At 49.2% G+C, this 10,955-nt stretch overlaps 1 non-coding gene across 1 annotated transcript; it reads right to left on the bottom strand.

Moving 5' to 3' along the window:
• Positions 1–226: 226 nt before the first annotated feature.
• Positions 227–411, bottom strand: LOC111570121 (U2 spliceosomal RNA). Its single transcript, XR_002746257.2, has one exon. It is a non-coding gene; the product is annotated as a U2 spliceosomal RNA (small nuclear RNA).
• Positions 412–10,955: the final 10,544 nt, after the last annotated feature.

The raw sequence follows: 10,955 nt of genomic DNA, 5'->3' as shown, positions 1-10,955 counted from the left end.
CTGAAACCCGTGCGGAAAAATCTGACTTGGATAATGTGACTGAAGACCTTTGCCATCCGCAGCCAAGAGGAAAACCACTCTCTCTTCAAACTGAGTTGCATAAGCATGACGATGCCACAGAAGCAGCTCGTGCACTGCTGGCTTCGTTTGACAGCTTTGGGGGTCACTGCCCAATCTGCCAGAGCGTTGTTGTTTGCTTGTTTTATTTCCATTCTACAAAGCCAGAGAAGGGTGCACCGTTCCTGGCGGCACTGCAGTGCCAGGTCGATGCGTGGAGTGAAAGGAGCAAGCCCCTCTTTCAGCTCCCAGTGCTAAAAGTCCGTTTAATATGTAGTCCTCACATTGGAGGACATATCAGATATTAAACTGACAAGAGCAGATTTTTTTTTATTAAATAATACATACAACAGAACTTGCACAAGCAATACAAGACATCAATCATAACACAACTTGTCATTCAGTGCACACATCAAGCACAGGAAACCAAAAATCACAGCTGCAGATTCAAAGAAAAATTCATACCCACCCAAAACAAACTGTCCTGACCGGAACAATACAGTCGCTCAATACATTTGTGCTATGAACCAGGCCGTAGGCACAACAAAATAAACATAACAACTGGTAACAATTGTCACAATATCCCTCGTTCACACACCCCAAACCCTCATCCCGCCAACCCCAATCCCCCTTTCCACCTCTCCAGAGCTGCATGCATTCCCCACCTCAGTATATCACTGTCAATCCTCCCACGAAGGTCTGCCACCAACTTGTTCATTACCCCTTGCACACCGATGCCCCTGTGCTTCTTGACAAGTTCCTGCCTTGCCCACCACAAGTTCCTTTTTGTTAGGCTAGCAATCAGCCATACAAGGAACGTCCCCGTTCCTTTGCCCACCCCTCTGTTGACGCATTCCCATGATATAGCAGGCCTGGACATCACCTGCCCAAATCTTGACACCACTCGAGACCAAAGTGCCTGTGCAAAAGGACAGTCCCACATGATGTGCACAACTGATTCATTGTCCGTGCAACCCTCTCTTGGACATGCAGGAGATCTCGCCAACCCATGCCAGTGCATTGTTTCGTGCACTGGCAAGCACCTGTGGAGACACAGCCAGTTGAGATCCTTCAGCCCATTGTCAAGTCCACATGGCTGGATTTCCCTCCAAGTGCTTGGTGACACCCCAATCACTGGTGGTGCAGACACTCTTTCCCTGACCTCATTATACAGGGCTCTGTGATCAAGCCTCACCGCTCCCACTGAAGCCTCTGGATGGGCTTTCAGCCACCTTGCAGTATGCTGGTAGTGCCAGGGCTGCTGCTCCACCCGTGGTGCCAAGTTGTCCCACACCATAAGCTCTCTCGCCTGATAGGCAAAAAACAGCCGCAGAAAGTAGCCTGATGGGTGCACTGTTGGGCCTGACAACTGAGCACACAAGAAAGACACAAAAATACAGTCCAGCTTCAATGGCAAGTGTGGTACGTCCCTTCCCCCTGTGTCGATCCAAGTCATCATGCGGGCCCTTGACAAATATTCATACCTGCCACCCCACAGGAAATCAAAGACCAGTCGTATCAGTGGCCATCTCATACTCACTGGAAGAGGGAAAATGTACGCCAAATACAAAAGTGATGGCAGTACGTCTGCCTTCAGCACAAGTACTTTCCCCACAAAAGTCAGGAATCTGCCCTTCCACAATGAGAGCTTCCTCTGGACCTTTGCAAGGCACTGAGTCCAGTTTGAGGTAGCGCTGTTGGCTGTCTCAAAATGAACCCCTAGGATCTTCAGAGGGCCAGGGCAGTGAGCAAGGCCCCCCGGCACGTCCGTCCCCCCTCTCCACCGGCAGAAGAACTTAACCAAGGACTTGGCAAATTTCAGGCTCGCCCCTGCTACCTGCCCGAAGTCCTGTATGACCCACAATGACCTGATCAGACATTCATCACTGTCCAGCAGCAACGTGGTGTCGTCCACATACTGAGACAGCTTCACCCTCGTGCCCCCACTGCCTGGCACCAAAAGCCCTCTGATCCCCTGGTCTGCACGAATGGCCGGCCCAAGGGGTTCTATGTACAAAATATACAGCAGAGGAGAGAGAGCGGGCACCCCTGCCTCACCCTAGAATGTACCCCGAAAACTTTCCCCAAGTGACCATTAACTGTCACCATGCTCCTCACCTCTGCATACAAAATCTGCAACCACCCCACAAAAACCTGGCTAAAACCCATCCTCTCAAGCACCCTAAACATGAAACCTCGGTGGACCCTGTCCAAAGCCTTCTGCTGGTCAAGAGCTACTGCCATCAGTGGCAGGTTACAGTCCTCTGACCAAGCAATTGCATCCCCGACAAGCTGGAGATTCCACCTCACCGAGCGCCCCATCACCCCACATGTCTGGTCCACGTGAACCACATGCGGTAGCGCCGCGCCGAGTCGGTCTGCAAGGACTTTTGCTAAAAGTTTGTGGTCCACACACAGCATAGTCAGTGGACGCCAGTTCCCCAGATCTGTGCGGTCCCCTTTTTTGTATAAGAGGGAGATAACCCCTGTTGCCAACGATTCTCCCATTGCGATAATGTGTAGCACCTCAGTTAAAACTTCCAATATTATCGGCCCCAGCACATCCCAGAAAACAACGTAAAACTCCACCAGAAGCCCATCAATGCCGGGGACCGTCTTTTTCCTCATTCGACGGAGCACTGCCTCAAGTTCATCGAGTGAGAGCGGGGCCTCCATAGCCTGTGCTATATCGGGTGGCACCCGCTGAGTGAGCAGGCTCAAAAACCTCTCCCTCGCCTCCTCATCAACCTCCCTCTCCTCAAAAAAACGCGATAATGGTCGGTGGTGACACTCGCCATTTCGCCTGCCTCTTGAGTGAGCCGTCCCTGTCCATCTCTGACTGCAGTCATTACCTGTCTCTCCCTGTTAGCCCGAATAGAGCTGAATAAAGCCCCCGAGCATGCCTCTGACTTTTCAACCAGGTCCCTCCTTGACCGCGCCAGATATGCACGAGCATCGTGCTCATAAAACTCCCTGAGCCGAGCCTTCAGAGAGTTACAAACCTGTGGGTCTATCTCACCCCCACAGTTACCCCTAGCATATTCCAGCTCAAGCTGTCGCTGCAACTGAGACACCCTTCTCCTTGCCTGCCTCTTCCTGGCCTTACAGTAATGCAGGCAAAAGCATCTAATGCGATCCTTTGCTGCTTCCCACCATTCAGTAAGCCCAGAGCACATAGGTCGAAGGCCCAAAAGACCCCAGAAAAACAACAAAAAATGTTCTCTAAAAACAGCCTCTTCCAACACACTAATATTAAGTCGCCAGTAGCCAGGCCCGAAATGTGGCATAGGCGAGCTTACCCAAAACAGTAGCCCATGATGGTCAGTAAAAAAGACAGGGAACACCTGTCCCTCCAACAAACTTAAAGACCTTGAGAAAAACACATAGTCCAGACGCTTGACTACCCCACGCGAGCTATGCCACGTGGGTCCGTCTGCCTTCGGTCGGACTGCCTTACCCCCATCCACCAGGCCATGTCCTTCCAGTAGCAGTGATATGAACTGCTTCCGAGTCATGTCTGTTCCCCCCAACTCAACATTAAAATCACCCCTGACAATGACCTGCCTGTTTGTAACAAGGTGCGGCTCCATGAGCCCGAAAACCTCCTCCCGCTCTGCTGGAGTTTGTGGCCCATACACCACAATGACCCTCAGCTTCAGTGACCCCCATGACACATCAGCACCCAGAACCCTCCCCTGAGAAATGATCACAACATTTTCTACTTTCACAGTACTTGACCCAAACAAAATCCCAACCCCAGTAGAGTGGACCCCCCCCAACACTCCAGACTGAGGGTCCCCGTCCCCACTCCCGTGAAAAAATTACCTTGTCTCTGACATCCCGTAAGTGGACCTCTTGCAAAAAACAAAAATCAGGCCGAAGAGAGCCCACATAATCAAAGACAACCCTCCTTTTAACAGGGTCCCTCATGCCCCTCACATTCAATGACAGTACATTAAAAGAACTCATCTTTGAAAATTAAAAAAAAATTGATCTCCAAACAAAACCCAGACCCCTTTCTATGGATCATACAAGTCTTCGCTGTCCATCTGCTCTGCCCAGGAAAAAGGCATGGCGTTTGGTGAGGACGACGGTCTGTTCGGTCCCTCATATGCATCATCCCCCAAAGGTGAAGGTACCATGAGAAGATCTGGGGTCCGTTTCACGAAGCAGGTTTAGTGAAAACTCTGAGTTTGTTAACCCTGAAATGAGGGAAACTCAGAGTTTTCCGTTTCACAAAGGGAGGTAACTCAAACCCGAGACAGAGGGGTAACTCTACCCTGTTTCACAAAGAGGGGTAACTTAAACTCTCGGTCAGTTACCGTAGTAACAGACTCTATGACTCTAACCTGGTCGGGACCAGGTTTTTCTCAGTAAACCTCAAGTTTCTCTCAGTCTCCGCCCTCTTTCAGTCACACACGCCATTTCATTTCCTCATTTATTTATTCAGCTGGTGAGTTTTGGCGAAGTCTAGTTCTGCCGTGTGTCAAAATGACGTCCTTTTATTAACGATCCAGTAGATGAAGGAGCAGCATTACTGCACAGATAATTAAATATTCGTCGGGAGATTGTTTTCAGACCGCGCATAGATGTTTTGGCATTTCCGGACAGTTATCTTTTTGAACGGTACCGTTTCACCTCACAATCCATAATCTACATCCACAACCTAATCCGTCCTTACATTCACAACATTACCAACCGCAGTCATGCTCTAATGTCCCAGCAGATGTTGTGTATTGTGCTGCGGTTCTTTGCAAATGGGAGTTTTTTATATAATATCGGAGATGCAGAGCACTTCAGTAAGGCAACTGTATACAGGACGGTCAGAAAAATGTGTGTCTGGCCCTGAAACGACTTTTACCATCTTTGTGGTTTTCCCTGGACAGAAACCTGTCAGAGCCATCAAGGAGGAGTTCCACAGGATTGCAGGTGAATGATGTAGAGATCTGTTAAATTAATTTTAAATCATATCCAGTTAATGACATTGTGCTGCAACCTCAGACTGTGATTAGTAAATTTAATTTCTTTTAGGATTTCCCAGTGTGATTGGCTGCATTGATGGCACACACATCCCCATCACAGCTCCCAAATATAATGAAGCTGATTATGTGAATAGGAAGTCCATTCACAGTATAAATGTGCAGGTAGGTTAGAGGTAGATTGACTATGGTTTCAAAATGTTAAAAACTGCATCATAGTTCAACATCTGACATTCTCTGCACTGTCAAGATCATATGTGATGCTGCATACATTATTTCCAATGTGGAGGCCAAGTGGTCTGGGTCTGTTCATGACTCGAGGATTTTTCGAGAGTCTAACCTGAGCAACAGACTGCAACGTGGTAAACAGCCTAAAGATTTTAACACTATAATTCACTTGTCTCCCTCCTTTAATATACTCTAATGTATCCACTATACATTACAGGAGAGCTTGATGGCCTTCTGCTGGGTGACAGGGGTTACCATGCCAACCTAGTCTGATGACCCCATACCCTGATCCTGAACCAGACCCCCAACAGAACTTCAACCAGGCTCATTGCAGGATGAGAGCCTGGGTGGAGATGACCATAGACCTGCTGAAAGCCCGTTTCCAGTGTCTACATCACTTCAGGGTGACTCCTGAGAGGCCTGTGATATTATTGTGGCATGTGTTGTTCTTCATAATATTACCACTATTAGAGGAGAGCAACACTCTGCCCTACAAACTGAAGACCCAGATGATGACCTCATCCACCTGCCAGCTATCCAGGACAGCAGAACAGTCAGAGACACCATATGCAATAATCACTGCAGAGTTTAAGTCACCATCATCACCACCACACCAAATAAAGACATGATACACATTTCATTTGGTCTTCTTTATTTCCTACAAATAAAAGAGCTGGTTTAGTTAATGTTCCAGTAGTTAACATAATTCACCTGTGACCTGCATCCACCTCTAACTTGTGCTCCAGTATTTCAATTTCCAGATCTGCCCTCCTAATCTGGTGGTCCAAGTATTGCATTTCTTCATCTGTTTTTTAGATTTTTCTCAGCAAGTGCATTTTGTAAATCTGTTTTACTGGTAACTGGGAATACATAGAGGACATTAAATTATACAGTTGCACATGAATTCCATGGAATGAACCTCTGGTGTTTACTGAACATCCATCTCACTGTGTCAATCTGTGCAGTGGAAGTTGAGGATGTATCCTGCTGCTGTCCAGCCATGCTCTGTTAAAAAGGATGAGAATGTGCAATACTTCAGTGTAGGCTAAATGTCACACTCTATATTCCACCAGAATGTTAAGAAATGTGAATGGGAAGAGAACTATCACTAACATACCTCTGTATGCCTTTCTGGATCCCCCTCTGTAAAGGCAGCAGACACAGTTTCATCCTCTTCATCCTAGATGAGTGATATGTTTCAGTGGACTTAAACTACCATTTGGTAAAATCTTTGGAGTATTGCCTACTTACAGTTACAAGGTCTGTTGTGGTGTGAAGGGGCTCCACCAGGCAGACAGCACCATCAGAATCTGTTGGGCCAAAAGAAAAAAGACCCAAAAGAGAAATAAATATTTGTATGAATATGCTTGAAAACATTCCATATATACATATACATGGGCTACACACACACACACACACACACACACACATTACATTTTATAAAAGCACTTGTGTCTTGGGGGTTGGTCTCAGAGGATGAGCTCCCTCCAGGGATTCCCTCAGCCACTGACCTTACCAAATTCTGGCTTAGGACCAGCTCCTCTGCCTCCGTTACAGGTGGTGGTGCTGGGCCACCTCCCTTTTTACAGGCATCTGCTTTCTTTCTGTTGGCTGAGTAGAAGTCTGTGTTAGTTTAAATAGGCTTAATTGTTTAACAGAACATGATATGGATGCAGACATTTAGGCTGTGTGTGGGATAAAACCACTGCACAGTCAAAAAGCCACCTAATATTTAGGCTAACTCACAATGTAAAACATGATCAAAATGAGGTAGCTCCATGAGATTATGCCGACGTCTTACCTGTTTGAACAATGTTTTTCTATTTCATCTTCAGCTGCTGCCACATGCGCTTCACCCCCGCGGGATTGCACCTAAATGAAATAACTTAATAGTCTACTATTCAGTTTTCCCCTGTAATATTATTGTGATTTAAACTTACGCATTGACCCGGGCAGCAATGTTCTCCCACGGCGTCTCCCTCTCTTTTGCAGCTGCAGGTGTTGCACTTCTTTCTAAAAACGTGTTCAAACTCGCTATATAAGCGCATTAAGATTTCCAATTCAAGCGGTGTAGTCCTCCGCTTCCCTGTTGCCATGGTGACTCGTCGAATCCACGCTCCATTGATACTGGCTTTTCAGGGTTGTGGTGCACGCGCTTAACTCCAGGTGAAACTACTCTGAGTTGATTTAACCAACTCAAATCAGCCGTTGTGAAACCGAAAACTCAAAGTTTTCTATCTCAGAGTAGATCAACTCAGAGTTCAGGGTTAAACTCAGAGTTTGTTGAACCTGCTTCGTGAAACGGACCCCTGGAGTCAGTTCAAGTTCCAATTCAAAACCAGGCAAGAGCGGGTCCCCCACAACAGCCTGAGTCTGTCCCTCATTCCCCCCTTCCCCGTCCCTCCCCACACTGTTTCCCTCCTGCATTCGACCCTCTACAACGCCTGCTGCTCCTTCTAATTCCTGGTCGGGCCCCGCCCCCTCCCGGCCCGCAACCTTCAACCCTCCATTCTCGACTGTTCCTTCACCCCTTGACCTCTTGCTATGCATGCCCTTTTCAGCAGGAGGACCCGCTTCAAAGGCCTGTGATCCTCTACGCGCCCCATGCTTGCCCTCGGGTAAGGCTGGGACAGGGGCACCCACAGAGGAAACCACCTGGAGGTCGACCGAGGTCGATGGGCCCTCCCCGTGGTGCCCCGCAGGAACAGCTATGACTTTTCCTCCGCCTGCAGCACTCTCTCCACCTTCGGCAGGGCCAGCCCCCGCTGGACATCCATTTGGCACATCCTGCACTGTGCCAGCCAATCCAAAGCCCTTGTTGACCTTCGAGGTTCCCTCTGGCTTCCCACCTCTGGCGACTTCAGCAAAAGTCTTCACATGCTTCGGGCAGTCACGGTAAAGATGCCCCAAGCCACTGCATCCGTGACAGGCCCTTGGTGCGCTACAGTCCTTCGCCTCATGTCCTCCTTGCCCACAGAACCGGCAACGGTCTCCGGCACATGCTGCTTCCACGTGGCCTGACTGACGACATCGACGGCAAAATGCAGGTTGCCGAGAGTAATACAGGAAGCCCCTGTCACTGCCTAAGTTGAAAAAAGCGAGCGGGTGCTTCAGGCCATTAGGCCCTTCTGGATCAGCCTTTAAAAGCACCTGGAACTGCCGCCGACCAGTCCAAAACCCCATGGGATCCTTCACATACCTGGCCGCCATCACCACCTCTCCGTATTGACTCAAAAACGAAGCCAATTGCAGGTCAGTGACGAACGGGTTGTACATGTGCACAGTGATCAGTCTGAAGTTCGGCCGATCCAGGTTCCAAATCTTGTACTTGGCAAAGGGCATTGCTGCTGCTGCGTTCCTGCATTTCTCAGCTGCTCGTCCTTAAACTTCCTCCCCTCTCAGCGTGACATCAAAGGCCTTGTCCTGCTGGTTCCACTGGATGCAGTAGACATCTTCCACCTTGAGACGAAGAAGCCCCATGATGACATTCTTGCAGAACCAAGCACGAGACGATGCATCTTCCTCTGTTGAAGCCACTTGGAAATGCAGAGGATATCTCAGCCCAACCCTTGGGATCAGCTGCTCCGATGCGGCCTCCGTGGCCATCCTCGCAGTGTGAAACAGTATCCGCTCAGCAGTGACTGTCGTGAATCCAGATTTTTTTTTTTTTTTTTTTTTTTTTATTAAATAATACATACAACAGAACTTGCACAAGCAATACAAGACATCAATCATAACACAACTTCTCATTCAGTGCACACATCAAGCACAGAAAACCAAGAATTACAACTGTACATGTGAAGAAAAACTCATACCCCCCCCCCAAAAAAAACGTCCCAACTGGAACAACACAGACAGTTGCTCTATAAATTATCACTACACACCAGGCCATAGGCAAAAAAATAAACATAACAACTGGTAACAATTTTCAAAACATCCCTCATTTCCACACCCCAAACCCTCATCCCACCAACCCCAATCCCCCTTTCCACCTCTCCAGAGCTGCATGCATTCCCCACCTCAGTATATCACTGTCAATCCTCCCACGAAGCTCCACCACCAACTTGTTCATTACCCCTTGCACACCAATGACCCTGTGCTTCTTTACAAGTTCCTGTCTTGCCCACCACAAGTTCCTTTTTGTCAGGCTAGTAATCAGCCATACAAGGAATGTCCCCTTTCCTTTGCCCACCCCTCTGTTGACACGATCCCATGATATAGCAGGCCTGGACATCACCTGCCCAAATCTTGACACCACTCGAGACCAAAGTGCCTGTGCAAAAGAACAGTCCCACATGACGTGCACAACTGATTCATTGTCCGTGCAACCCACTCTTGGACATGCAGGAGATCTCGCCAACCCATGCCGGTGCATGATTTCGTGCACTGGCAAGCACCTGTGGAGACACAGCCAGTTGAGATCCTTGAGCCCATTGTCAAGTCCACGTGGCTGTATCTCCCTCCAAGTGCTTAGTGACACCCCAATCACTGGTGGTGCAGACACTCTTTCCCTGACCTCTTTATACAGGGCTCTGTGATCAAGCCTCACCGCTCCCACTGAAGCCTCTGGATGGGCTTTCAGCCACCTTGCAGCATGCTGGTAGTGCCAGGGCTGCTGCTCCACCCGTGGTGCCAAGTTGTCCCACACCATAAGCCCTCTCGCCTGATAGGCAAAAAACAGCCGCAGAAAGTAGCCTGATGGGTGCACTGTTGGGCCTGACAACTGAGCACACAAGAAAGACACAAAAATACAGTCCAGCTTCAATGGCAAGTGTGGTACGTCCCTTCCCCCTGCGTCGATCCTGGCCATCATGCGGGCCCTTGACAAATATTCATACCTGCCACCCCACAGGAAATCAAAGACCAGTCGCATCAGTGGCCGTCGCATACTGACTGGAAGAGGGAAAACGTAGGCCAAATATAAAAGCGATGGCAGTACGTCCGCCTTCAGCACAAGTACCTTCCCCACAAAAGTCAGGAATCTGCCCTTCCACAACGAGAGCTTCCTCTGGACCTTCGCAAGGCGCTCAGTCCAGTTTGAGGTAGCACTGTTGGCTGTCTCAAAATGAACCCCTAGGATCTTCAGAGGGCCAGGGCAGTGAGCAAGGCCCCCCGGTACGTCCGTCCGCCCTCTCCACCGGCCGAAGAACTTAACCGAGGACTTGGCAAAGTTCAGGCTCGCCCCTGCTACCTGCCCAAAAGCCTGTATGACCCGCAATGACTTGATCAGACATTCATCACTGTCCAGCAGCAACGTGGTGTCGTCCGCATACTGAGACAGCTTCACCCTCATGCCCCCACTGCCTGGCACCATAAGCCCTCTGATCCCCCGGTCTGCACGAATGGCCGCCCCAAGGGGTTCTATGTACAAAATATACAGCAGAGGAGAGAGCGGGCACCCCTGCCTCACGCCAGAATGTACCCCAAAAACTTTCCCCAGGTGACCATTAACTGTCACCATGCTCCTCACCCCTGCATACAAAATCTGCAACCACCCCACAAAAACCTGGCTATAACCCATTCGCTCAAGCACCCTAAACATGAAACCTCGGTGGACCCTGTCAAAAGCCTTCTGCTGGTCAAGAGCTACTGCCATCAGTGGCAGGTTACGGTCCTCTGACCAAGCAATCGCATCCCGGACAAGCTGGAGATTCCACCTCACCGAGCGTCCCTTCACCCCACATGTCTGGT

This window comes from Amphiprion ocellaris, chromosome 24 (genome assembly GCF_022539595.1).
Source record: "Amphiprion ocellaris isolate individual 3 ecotype Okinawa chromosome 24, ASM2253959v1, whole genome shotgun sequence".
NCBI lineage: Eukaryota > Metazoa > Chordata > Actinopteri > Pomacentridae > Amphiprion > Amphiprion ocellaris.
The sequence above is the reverse complement of the archived record's forward strand: the minus strand, read 5'-3'. Positions and strand labels throughout refer to the sequence as shown.